The sequence below is a fragment of the Crocuta crocuta genome, unplaced genomic scaffold (genome assembly GCF_008692635.1).
Source record: "Crocuta crocuta isolate KB4526 unplaced genomic scaffold, BGI_CrCroc_1.0 scaffold152, whole genome shotgun sequence".
NCBI lineage: Eukaryota > Metazoa > Chordata > Mammalia > Carnivora > Hyaenidae > Crocuta > Crocuta crocuta.
The window spans coordinates 2258274-2269496 of NW_027528798.1; the positions used below are offsets into that span (position 1 = coordinate 2258274).

General features: G+C 42.8%; 1 protein-coding gene across 2 annotated transcripts in view; it reads right to left on the bottom strand.

Moving 5' to 3' along the window:
* CDH11 (cadherin 11) overlaps window positions 1-8060 on the bottom strand; it is a 95817-nt gene extending 87757 nt beyond the window's left edge. For both annotated transcript variants that reach the window (XM_077755510.1, XM_077755511.1), the window contains exon 1: window positions 7939-8060. The gene's annotated coding sequence lies outside the window, so the exon portion shown is untranslated. The remainder of the gene's footprint in view (window positions 1-7938) is intronic.
* Between the last annotated feature and the right edge of the window lie 3163 nt (window positions 8061-11223).

Consider the following 11223-nt stretch of genomic DNA (forward strand, 5'->3'; position numbering starts at 1 on the left):
ACCCAGCAGTGGAATTACTGGATCATATGGTAGTTCTATTTTTAATTTTTTGAGGAACTTCCATACTGTTTTCCACAGTGGCTGCACCAGTTTGTATTCCTACCAATGGTGCACAGGGTTCCTTTTACTCCATATCCTCACACAGCTTCTTTGAAAGTCAGAAGAGAAATTGGGCTTTTAGGGTAGAAGATTATATTCATCTTTATATCAGAGCAATCATAAAATATATTATTTGTATGGCAAAAGGAGCTCTTGAAGGTGAACTTCAACTGCCTGGGGCCCATGAAAGGCATGTTGACACCCCCAAGAAGCCAAAGTACTAGGGGGAAAGAAGTGGGAAGCTCGGTCTCACGGGGTCAGGGCACCCCATCTGGAGGAGAGGACTCTTCTCTGCATATCCAGAGAAATGGGGACAGAGAAGGAACACTTGTGCCAGGGAACCCAGAGGGAAGCATCGCAGTTAGTTTCAAGACTATCGGCAGTGAGTTTCAAGACTATCGGCAGTAAGATATGGACGGAGAGTAAATGATGGATAACAGGGGGGCTTCAGGAGATGAGAGAGAGGGAGTGGAGGTTGGATCCTGTCAGTCTTACAAGTGGCGCGTTCTGTAATCTATCCTGCGAGGGACCAAGGGACCACAGTCTTTTGAAGGTTTTAGACTTAAGCAACTTGATACAATTTGGATTTTAGAGAAATCCTGCAGCAGCTTGGAGGAGAAGCACTGGAGAAGCAGGCACTGAGCTGGACGTGCTCCCGGGAGCCCGAGCACCAGCCCCCCTGGCCGTTCTCGTGTGAGCACAGGCTGCTCTCTGCCACTGCGGGTTCTGCTCCAACCCTTGATGAGAGTGAAACTACATAAGTGATAAAGGCTTTTTCTTTCTTTGCCCAAAGCCTGACGTAAACGGGTTAGGGGCAATGAATAACAATCATCCTGGGTCCATTTTTCAAGTAGAAATTCTAAGTGAAACTGGAGGTGTTGAGAGGTCCAAGACAGTATTTGTTATGGACAGAAACACAGTACTCCAGGAAACCTACCAGACATTCATTTAGAGAGGCACCTTCTCACTAGCCCTTGCAAGTATGTGGCTGAATTTTTTAAAATTCATTTTCTTAAAAAACAGTGTATAAGACTGTTGCTGTGGCAACCTAACAGCATTTGGAATGGTGCTTAGATTCTAAAATTCAGAGCCTCTTGAAAAGATGAGCTCACTGGCCTCTCCACAATTTTTCTAAAGCTTCCAAATAGAGGCATCTGCCAGGTGTCAGGCTGCAGCCTTCTAGATTCTCAGCAGACACAATTAATTGGTGGCAGATTTTACTATGGCTTGTTACCTTTCCTTCTCTGCTCTCTCAAACTTCCTTGAGCTCTGAGTCCCCCACAGGGCACAGGGTAATTTGGGTTAGTAGCCTCCGGAGGAAATGGTGATTCTATGGCTTAGGAATCACATGAAACCAGGGAGGGCTGACAGGTAATGGCCTGATTTTTGTCCTGAAACTGTGGGAGCAGCTGAACCTACCTGATGGAACCAACATAAGGAACAGGTAGACTTAGAGGGAGGTCAGGAGACATGGCCTCACTGGCATATGAGTTCTACGAAAATAGGAATGACACAGTCGTATTCACAGGTGCACATGAGGAATTAGGATGGAGCAGGCAGTCAGTAAATATGTGTTTACTGCATGAATGAATGGATAGATGGCCAGGAAGTCATTCCTTAGGAAATTCTACCCCAGCACTGTCAGGATCACCTGCATTCTTCAGCTGAGAGAGGTCTGTAATACTGCCACCCCACAGATCACCATCACACAGTCTGCAGAGAGCATGCACATGTCTTGATACAAAACATGAAAGGGTGCCACAGAGGCTTTCAGTAATTATTTGATGAGCGAATGAATGAATGAATGAATGAATGAATGAATGAATTCCTGAAAACAATCCTCCTAGGCCCTGAGCACTTGACTACAAAGCCATATCACACTGTCTCCTTGGGTTACTTCCTGCCTGTCACATTATTCAAAGTCCCTCTCACATAGAATACAAACTGTCCCTGGCCATGAAATGCACAGAGGAAGTGTGCCGATAACTTGAGCAGTCAGGGGCTTTGATCTTGAAAAGGAGGGAATCCTACACCAGACTCTGAGGTTGCCGTGCTGGAGTTGACAAGCAGAACAGGAGAGTCACACTGTCTACAGGGCCGGTTGTCAGAAATGAAGTGATTAGATTTTAACTGGACTGTGTGTTTCCACCCTGGACCACTGGGCCCAGAAGGCAAGTGTGGAGAGCATATTCATCTCTCTGAGATGCTCACCTCTTGCTGAGGGAGCACTTGACCAGACAGGGCAAAACCCTTTCTCAAAGATGAACACAAGGTGGATATCAGGTGGCCCAAAGAAGGCTCCTTCGTGATGTCTCCATCCTGGAGGTGGATTTGCTGCTTAGGGCAACTCAGAGCAACTGACACGAAGCGGAACATGTTCTAGATTTCACGTATGCCTGGGTTGTCTCAAAGTAAGTACTGGAGAGAGGAAGCTCACACAGGTCTCTGGGTAACTGACATCCAAGCTGTACTTTCATTAGGGATGAAATCCACACAATCATTGTCGTGCAACATGGCAAAATGATTTTCAAAAATCAGTGATTTTAGATAAGGGTTTCTAAGACTTCATTGTATTATTCTTGCGACTTTCTGCAGGTTTGTAATTTTTCTTAATTAAAAAATGTTTAAAATCAAAGGACAGCAAGCAAAGCAAACACCAAGAAAAACTTCATAAAGTTTTCTTTTTCGAGACAGTGTGCATACCAGTGTCTATAGCTAGATACCATCTATAGGTACAGATGAGGAGAAAGTGACTATGTGGATATGTGTGGTTATAAGTGTCCAGACAATCTCTGGACAGGCACATATGAATCCAAAAATAGTAGCTGCCTCCAGGAAAGGATAGGCTTTGAAGGATACATAATTCTTTGTAGGCCTTTTATCACCTTTTGAATTTCAAACCATCTTCATCTATTTAACAGTCTTATCTACTTAAGAATAATAAAGATGAAAACAAACTGCCCACCCAGTCGTGACAAACACTGGCTCAAGAACTTCTATACCACTCTTTGTCTACAGAAGTTCCATACTGTACAGTTCTTCCTATCATTTCCTGGTGAACTCTTACTCATACTTCATGTGTAAAGGTCACCTCTCTACTGAAGCTTCCTCTGATTTTCTCTTTCAAAGTCAGTCCCTCTGTGTACCTGCGGAGCCTTGGAGCTGCCTAGAAGGAGCTATGCACCATGGTTATTTGTCTGCCAGCTTGGCTCCATTACAAGAAGGGAGTTTCTTCAAGGCATGGCTTTAGTTTCATTGTTGTATCCCCAGATGCCCATGAATCTGTCCTATTGCATTACTTCCAGTGCCTAGTCCAATGGCCAAAACAGGAACAGTTCTCAAGAGATGGCTGATAAGTAAACATATGCAGGATTCTCTTTGCCTCTCCTGATGTGCCTCTCACTGAGCACATACAATCAGCTGCAGACTAATGCCAGAAGCCCAGGTCTCCCTTATAACTCCAGAGGAGATTTAGGACATGGCCATACCAAAAGATTTGCAACATAATTGCTCTCCAAGTTCATTAAGGCTGCCAAAGATCTGGAGGAGTCAGTGCTCAGGAGAAGAGACCCTGGGTCTACCCATTGTTAGTCAGATGTCCCTTGGCAAGTTCATGTTAACCTTTCTGGACCTCAGGGTCCTCATATAATAAAGATGACTGCACATACTGCTCAAAGTTCTGATGATATTCAACAAGATCATGAATGTAAAGAATGTAGCACAGTGTCTGCACGTGGGCATGCTCATTAAATGTCATCTCTTACCGTTATTATCAGGAGTGGTCTCTGCATTTTGTTCATGATTAATTAAATAAAGCAAGATCAAACAACCACAGCTTTGGTTGATTTTTTTTTTTCCTGTAGTATTGGCTCAGGCAAAGATAGGACATTCCTGTTGCCCAGCACACAAGAGCCTCCTGTAATTCTTAGCTGATTGCGGTACTGACAGTCACATCATACAGACTGAAGATTGGCAAAGAAGTCAGCAAGTGGACTGAGCGTCTGTTTCTTTATTCCAGTGACACCAGCTATAGACAGATACTTGGCCTCTTTCTCCACAGTGGCCTACATCCTGAAATAGGAAATGTGTATTCACAGACAGACCCAGCGGGCACAGGGGGTTAGAAAGCAGGCTGCCAACATTTAAGACTATCAGAGACAAAGCAGGGCCTGGTGGATACTTCAGCACAGGTGAGCTGTTCCCCAGGCGGCTTTCTGGGATTGATTTTTAGGCAAATGGAAGATAATTGGGTGACCTGTGACCACTAGCCCCTGCTGATTATCATTCAGTAGAATCTCAGTGTGTGTAAGCTTTTCATGAACATTAGGGCAAATCCTTTTCACTTCAAGAAATTCGTATCTGTGCCCCAGTGCCCTACTATAAAAGCCCAGCCAGGGAGCAGGGCTGAGAGGTCCTATCCTGTAGCTACCTCAGCTCATTCCTCCCTTGCTCTGAGAAGACTCCTAAGTAAAATGTGTGCCAGAAATGAAGCTCAAGTGGATCTCCCTGGAGGTCAGCCTGAGAGCTGATCCTATAAGCCCCAACCATGTCACCACCATTTGTTAAAAGCTTTCTCTCTACCCCATCTCACTCTTTTTTCTTCCTACTTGGATTTTGAGCACTTTATATACAGCAACTTAACTGGATGCTCCCCAATAAAAGGGAAGTCTCCTTTCATCTCTGCCTTCAAGAAACATACCTTCAAGAAATGCTGGCAAACCGGGGACCAGAAATCTGAATCTTGAGCCTCAGTTGCTGGCTAATTTTGTTTTGTTCTTCCAAAACCATATAGTAAAATCATGACTAGTCTTTCCTTTCTTCTAGGTAAATAAAGTAAAGTAAAGTAAAGTAAAGAAGTAAAGTAACATAAAATAAGATAAAGTAAGATAAAATAAAATAAAATCCTTTCTGTAAACAAGAATCTTAGCCTGAAAGATCAAATGGCCATTCTGTCTATAACATGCTCTGTTTTTTTTTCAAGGATGTTACAAGCACTAGAATAGTTTACCTTCCTTTCCTTGGAAAGCTATGCAGAACTATTCAAAGTAGGCTGTTCTTAATTTCTAAATAGAAAAACAACAACAACAACAACACCTAGCAGATTTCCTAGAAGAGAAATTAAATTCAAGTACTTTCTATTTAACTTCTGACTCTGCTTCATTGATACCTCACTCTAATTGTCCCTATTATCTGGAAAAATAGGAAATGTCAGTTGCATGTTCTATTGAAGAACTCACGGGGCCAATGAAATGAAGAGACCCATTTGGCTTGGCAGAAATGAGATGATCACCATTCACAAACATTTCGACAGGAGGATGTACCTCATCTGCTGAGCCAGGCTTTGGAGCAAATGAGTGCAAAATATGCTACTTTGAGGAGAGCCAGTCCTACATTACCAATCATACTGGTGCCTTTGCAGGGAAGGGCTGCTCTGCTCCTCGAAGAGCCTTTTCATTCATTAGTTTAGTACCATAACAAACATTGATCAGAGCAGGGGAAAAAGAGTTGGAGCACCTCCCTAAATTGGAATTTTGTCCTCAAACAGACTCAACATTAAAATATGAGTGTACAACTATCCAGAAGGTCACCAAATATTCGCAGGTCTAATCACAGGGGATGACCATCTATGTAACAAAAGCTTGTGTGGGCTTCAAGAAAAGAGTTTTGCCTCATGTGGAGGAAATTTTATTTTATCCATACAGAGCAGATTGATTCAGGGATAAGAGAAAAGAAGAGAGTGGTAAAATACATAAGTTCTAAGTAAAGTCACGCTTCTCAATGATAAAAATTTTCAAGGATAAAAATTACAGCAATATGGTCATAGGAAAGCTACTTATCTTCTCAAAGGCTCATTTTTCTCATTTAGAAAATCTTGGATATTTATAGTACTTACCACATTACGTTTTTGCAAGGATTATGGGGGGGTGATGCCTTTAAAGATCTTATCTGCACGATGCGTACTAAGCAATCAATACCTGTTAGCTGCCATTATTCTGACTTTTCTCTCTGTGGTAACATCAGCTTCCCTTCCTCATCTTCTATTCAAAATATACTTAAGTCTCTATTCATATGTTTGATTAATATTTACTGAGAACCGACTTGAGGCCAGATACAGTGGTTGCAACTAGGAACACAGAGGTCCCAAAATAAGTCCTGCCCTTGAGAGCCTCCAGGTCTAGCTGGGAAGATACACAATTAAATAGACAACTATAGCCCAATGCCGACATCATAGTAAATGATTTAAATTTGGACCTTTATTGCCTAGGAGACCCCTATTGCTCAGTCTTCAGGGATTAGAGAGAATTCCTTAGAGATAGTGAGGTGCAAGCCAAGATATAAAGTGAGTAAGAGTTAGCTTGTAAGGCAAGAGAAATTATGGAGCTTTGGGGAAATGACAGTTGTACCCTACAGTAGATCGTACAGCAGATGCGTATAGTAAAGGCTGGCTGTACAGATGAATCTAGACAACAAAACAGTGGCCTTATCCTGGAAGGGGTCCTAGAAGTTTATTAAAGAATTCATATCTCTGACAATGAAAAGATTAAGCAGGAAAATAAAATAATGTCCTGATGTGGGGACATTGTTTAGGATTTGTATGAAAGATGAACAGGCTGGAGCTGAAGTAACCCCAGAGGCAAAATGACCTGTCAGGTGGCAACTGCTGTGATCCTGGAGAAGGAGGGTCAGGCTTATGCTTGGATGATGGCAGCGAGGATAAAAAGATATTTTAAAAAATATTTCAGAGATAATAAGAGTAGCACCGGTAAGAGTCAAGAGGAGGAGGGCACTTGAGATGAGCACTGGGTGTTATATGGGAACCAACTTGACAATAAACTATTAAAAAAAAAAGAATCAAGAGGAATAAATTGCTGTGGAGGTAAGGGATTGAGAGGCATATCATATGCTTCCCATGTTTCTGAACTGGGTAGATTTTGATATGACCCTGGAATGTGACACACAGGACAAAGTGAAGGTTTAGAGGAGAAAAGCATGACTTGTATTCATCCTCTTCATTTAAGGCACTTGGTGGACATCTACATGGTGATGAGCAATAGACATATGGAGAGATGGGTCTAGAACCCTAAAATGTAGGGAGTCCTGCTGGTAGAATCAATTCTTAAATTTGTAACTGGACATTAGGATGTTTAATAAAAATAGCTTCAGCTACCACTGAAAAGATAGAGGAGATCATTGGATTTATAGAATCCTAAAACTTAAGAACTGTTAAAGGCCGTAGGTCCAACCATCCTGTGACCCAGAAAAGAACTCATCAACCTAAGGGCACAGGGATAGTGAGTGGAAGAGCTGAGGCTCGGAGTTGAAATCAGCCTTTTGGCTTATGATCTTGTGTTCTGTATTTTGAGATCTAAAAGGTTCAGCCTCCTGGCCATGGGATGTAAGCCACGTTGTTCATATTTATAGAATCATCTTCAAAAGAAGAAAAGGTGGAGAAAGGCAATATGGCAATTTTCTTTAGTCTATCCAGCAGAATCTTTGCTGAAGAATCCCTTTTAGTTCCTTCTTTCTCCTCCAAATCTTCTATAATCACTTCTCTTCCCCTCCCCTCCAAAAAAAAAAAAAAAAAAAAAAAAAAAAAAAAAAAAAACAAGCTTNAACAAATAAAAAACTATCACCTTTGTACTAGTATATAACAGATATTCAGTAAAGAGAACCCAAGAACAACAGTGAATAATCATATTCCTCAAAGCCCAAGAAAGTAGGCCAACTTCCGTCTCAGATTCTGCTTTAGATTTGGTGAAGTTTCAAAGGCAGGTTGGAGGGAGGGGCCCACTGGGCATCATTTCCATCTCCACATACATAGTACAGTAAAGGACTTACCTTCTTCACCCATTGGATACTTGCTGCCAATTTCTATAACACACTCCACCCATCTGATTGGTCACTCAACAAATGACAATAGGAATGAGTGTCACTGGGCCACTGAGCCGACAATACAGTGGTTTCTGCAAAAAATGAAAGGACCATTATTAATCTAAAGGCGACATGAATTGATAAAATGACACACTACTCGACACAGGGGATACACAGTTGTATAGATAGACTTTTCTTGGAGGAGAATAGCCCAGAGGTGGAGGGAGAGAGGTAAGCAAATTATCACAATTATGTAGAAAATGGGAAAAACCTACCATGGGTTTAAAGGTATCAAAAGACTGTGTGTGCATTTGGCACTTTGACAAAAAGATAAAGGCAACCATTCATCCAGCTTCTTACAACATGCTACATATGTCACATACATTTGCTCCAGAACTAAGAACAAACCTGTAGGGAGATATGAAGTATTGGAGTCAGTTTCTGAGACAACCCATTCTGTCTGAGTCCAAAGTAGGTACCTTCCCTCCACGAGGGAGAAGCACTGTTCTGGTGCCACCAGATCCTTGCAGAATGACAGTCCCAAGGGCAAAGAGTGACGGTGGTGGCAGCGGTGATAGGGGATGTCATCCCTACAGCAGCAGAGCTGAGCAGACAGAGCTGTAATTCTTCATCAAGATTACATTCCTCTCCACCCCCTCCCGCACTACAGCACACTCTGGATTTCTGTGTGGGGGCTGTGTTCTGCCCAGATTCTGGTCTGATTCATCTTCATATCTCCCAAAGTGTCTAACACATTTCCTAGCCCAGAGCAGCTGTTCAATGTATATCTGTTCAGTGAATGAAGAGATGAACACAGAGTGTCTGAACAGCTGTCGTGTTCAAAAACTGAGGCACTAAACCAAGGAAGGTGGCGGCTGGCATAGCTTTAACAAAACAACATAAAGGATTTCTTGAATGTCCTTCATCTCTAGGGCTTCTACCTTCTAGGATCAACCCGGTCTGCATTAAGAACTGAAACAGCTTCTTATTTGACTTTATTATGCTTCCTTTCTGATTCCGAATCCACTTTTCCTTGGCTCATCTTGGTTCTTCCAACAGCTCCGCACACATGACACCTTCTGCTAAACAACAGCAGCAGCAGCAGCAGCAGTAACAGCAAGAAGCAAAAACCCTTCTTGGTGAATGGATGAAGATAAATTATAGATCTAAAATGTGTCCATAACATATTGATTTGGTGACTGTAGCAAGAACAAGAAAATTGTCCTACTATGTGCTACTCCCAGGATATTGATCCCAGTAGCACTGGGATTATTCTCAGATGGACATGGTGTCTAGTCATAGAGAAAAAGCCAAACGGACAATTCATACAACCCATAACTGATGAAGGACCCTACTTTGCATGTTGAGCTAGTTTCTAAAAATGCCCCCCTCCCAAGTGAAACTTACTTACCCCCAGATATTCATGCCCCAGTGCCCCTTCTGTGTGAATCTGAGCTATCCCTGACTCACCCATGAGAGACAGCAAAGTGACACTCTACACTTTCAGAAGCTGAGTCATATCTTGTGCTCCTGGAAAGCTTCACCTGGGAGAAGTCAGTTGTCACATCAGAAGTCTGAATACTCTAGACCTGCACACTATGAGGAAGTACTAGCTAGGCATGTGGAGAAGCTATGCGGATAGAGAGAGAGATGCCCAGCCACATCTAGCTATTCTAAGCATCCAAGATGAGGTGCCAGATTGTGGATAAAGATGCCATCTTGGACATCCAACTCAGTCAAACCTTCATGTGACTCCAGCCATGTGACTATACAGCATGAGAGACCCTAAGTAAAAACTACCCAGATGATTTCACTATACTCAACTATAAAAGGTAATAGTGAATTGTTATAAGTCGCTAAATTGGGGACAGCATGTTACTCAGCAATGGAGAACTAGTACACCATAAATGGAAGAGACATCTGCCACCAGCCTCACCGATGTATTCTCTTTAAACACATATCACCACTCTGGCTGTCTTGAGCCCATCTGGGTATCTTACCCCACCATTCAAAGGGTAAGACTCATGCCCAAGGTGTGCAGCCAGTAACACCCAAGGTGGGACCAGAATCCAGCAAGGCAGACATGACAGCCTATGCTCCTTCTGTTTGCCTCCCCCCGTATGCAGTCAGAGAATAATATAGCTGTATCTGTAGCCAGTGTGCTCTTCAAAGTTTACTTCTCAAATCCACAAAAACTAATTGAACTCCTACTTTGTCTCACATTGTTTACCTCCTTGCAAACTATCCCCTATAAAACTCCTTTCACCAAAAACCTTCACAGACAATTAAGAGCTTTGGAAGAAAAGCAAAAATAGCCGGATGAATTGTCTATGAATTCTGATCACTGCAAACATTCGAGAAAGAGGGGATATGTTGGTATACAGCTTTCTGTGGGAAATGTTGGTATACGGCTGCACTGTGCTTCTTAGAAAAGAAAACAATGACAGAAGAAATTCTGGCTGGTTTTCTTGTGCTTTCAGCAGACTTGACTGGATGTGAGAGGGCTATGTGTGTATGCTCCCTGTCTTCTCTTTCTGTACTGCTGTTCCTGCTTGGAATTTTCATTTTCCATCCCCTCTGTCACCGCTCATGATTCCCCAGGACTTGGAATCATGCATTCCCTTCTGAGCTAGGGAAATGCAACCCAGCGCTGTGGCCTCCCCACTACCTACTCTCAGAGTGACTGCCCTTCCTTTCTCAAGGCCTATGTGCTGTCACAGGCCCTCTCACAGGACAGAGTCACTGCCTGCTTCCGGCTCCATCCAGTGCTGTGCTAAGAGGTCCCACAGCCCTGAGCCTCCTAGAGGCACAGACACAACATGCCATAGATTACTGCAGAGAGATGAAGAAATCAGGAAAAAGAACTCTGTGAAGCCAAGGGCATCAAGCAGGATGGAGCACATCTTCAGTGAGCATACAAAAAGCAAGGAGAAAAGCCAGGGAAAGATGGGAAGATGATGATGGAAGATTTCTCTTGCTGAGCTCCGAATGTTTAGAAGTCTCAATACACGTAAGTCCATAGGCTTTCTTTTGACCCATGAGTCACATTGCTGTCCCTCTCTGAGGATCTCTGCTCTAAATCACATGCTTTGGCTTATAGATCTAACATGTATGGATCCTCCATAAGAATGTGGACTCAGGCAGGCCAGACAGGGGCCAGGATCATTGTTAGTAGTGCAAGGACAACAAAAACAACACTCTATGGTGCTGGGGTTGAGGGACGGTAAGGGCTGAAAGTATATGTGAATTAAA